Consider the following 2,079-nt stretch of genomic DNA (forward strand, 5'->3'; position numbering starts at 1 on the left):
TGGATCAAATTCTTGGATTGAGGAGAGAGGTTAGAGAGAGAATGAAAAGGCTTCAAATGAGTCTTAGTTCACTTTAAATATGGTTTGGATTTGATACATGGTGGAATTCTACCCGATACTGATGTTAATCGATGCTTTTGGTCGCGTCGGATTAAGTTGTCGTCACCCGATATGGTCGAAACTAAAATTTTTCAGTTTGGGACGTTTTCACATGTTTCTAACATGTTTGGATACTTACAAGGTCAAAATAAAGGTCTTAACTTAATTGACCTAATCCAAAAATGAAATCGGAAAAATTCGCTTAAGACGAGTTTTACGGACGAAACGGGTTTCGGCGATGGAACAACTTCGGGTTGTCACATTATCCCCCCCCCCCCCCCCCGTTTGAGGGAATTTCGTCCCGAAATTAAAAGATTAAGATACAAGTTATGGAAAAGGATGTGGATGTTTCTACTGTATCAAGTCTTCACGCTCCCAAGTGAATTCAGGTTCTCGCTTGGAGTTCCAGCGAACCTTCACTAACGGGATATGGCTTTGTTTCGTACGTTTTATCTCTCGGTCTATTGTCTCGATTTGTTCAAGAGGGATTACTAAGGTTTCATCGGACAGGCACTTCTACATATTTGGGACGTGGAAGACAGGATGGATGTTTCAAAGTTCTGAAGGTACTCGGAATTCGAAGGCTACGGGTTTGATCCTAATGAGGATCTCGAAGGGTCTAATGTACCACGAGTTAAGCTTTCCGTGCTTTCTATAGTGTATCATGTCTTTCCAGGGCGAGACCATTAACAGGACACGATCTCCAATCTAGAATTCCAGAGGTTTTCATTTTACATTGGCGTAACTCTTCTATCGATCTAGTGAAGTTTTCAATTGTTCTCGGGTCTGGATGACCTTCTTGACAGTTTCGCGGATAATTTCAGAACTAGTGTGGGTACTTACGGGGAATCGACTCTTGGCTAGCTGCGTGTCTTCTACCTTGACCTAACACAAGGGAATCTGCACTTTTGACTGTAGAGGGTTCCAAATGGTGTTGTCTGGATACTGGTGGGATAACCGTTATTATTCGAGGGCTTGATCAAAGGTAAAGGGGTATCCCAAGTCGCTCAGTAATTTATGACACATGCTCCCAGCATGTATTCGAGGACCTGAATAACTCTCTCACTCTGTCCAATTGTCTGAGGATGATAATTTGTACTCATGTCTAGCTTAGTTTCGTGAGTTTTCTGAAGGAATTTGCCTAAATCTTAAGGTAAACCTGCTATCTCTACCAAAGATAATAGACGCAGGTATACTATGGAGTCGGACTACTTCTTTGATGTGGGTTCACGTGAGTCTTTCCATCTTGAATGATTCTTTAATCGCAAGGAAGTGAACGGATTTTATCGAAGGATCGACCATTTCCAAATGGTATCGTAATCACTCGGGAAAACTGGATAACTTGATGGTGAAGTCCATGTTGGTCATCTTTTATTTCCATTTGGGTATCTAGGCTACTGGAACAATCCCGGTGGTTTCTAACTAGGCTTCTCAGATCTGAGCGATTAAATGGGTCTAGATGGTCATTGTCAATGTCTTAGTCTTGCTGTCTAAGCTTTCCTTTCGGCTAAGGGCGCCTCATGTTCATGTCTTTATGATCGAATCTATGCTGTAGTCTCTTAAGGTTAGCAAAATTCGCATACTTGGTTCCATAGAGATCATGTCTCTCATTCTTCAGTGCAGGGACAGCTGCTCCAAATTCCAAGTCGTGAGTTGTGTAGTTAACTTCGTGTGCCTCTTGTTTGTCTCAAAGCGTGAACGACAACTTTTCCTTCTTGCCTAAGCACATGATCTAAACTCTGATTGGAAGTACTGCAAAGGACAATGAGTTCCTTTGTTTCTTCTGGCAGGGACAGGTTAGGTGTGATGTATAAGTCTTACTTCAATGCTTGGAATGATGTATCTCACTTTTTACTCCAACAAGAAGGGTACATCTTTCTGTGTCAGAGTGGTTACGGATTTGATGATACTGGAAGAATTTTCTAAATAGGTCTGTAATAATAGCCGGTGAAACCAAAGAATTGACAGGTTTTCTATGGG

This window comes from Lactuca serriola, chromosome 2 (assembly GCF_051521515.1).
Source record: "Lactuca serriola cultivar US96UC23 chromosome 2, Lser_US96UC23_V15, whole genome shotgun sequence".
Classification (NCBI taxonomy): domain Eukaryota; kingdom Viridiplantae; phylum Streptophyta; class Magnoliopsida; order Asterales; family Asteraceae; genus Lactuca; species Lactuca serriola.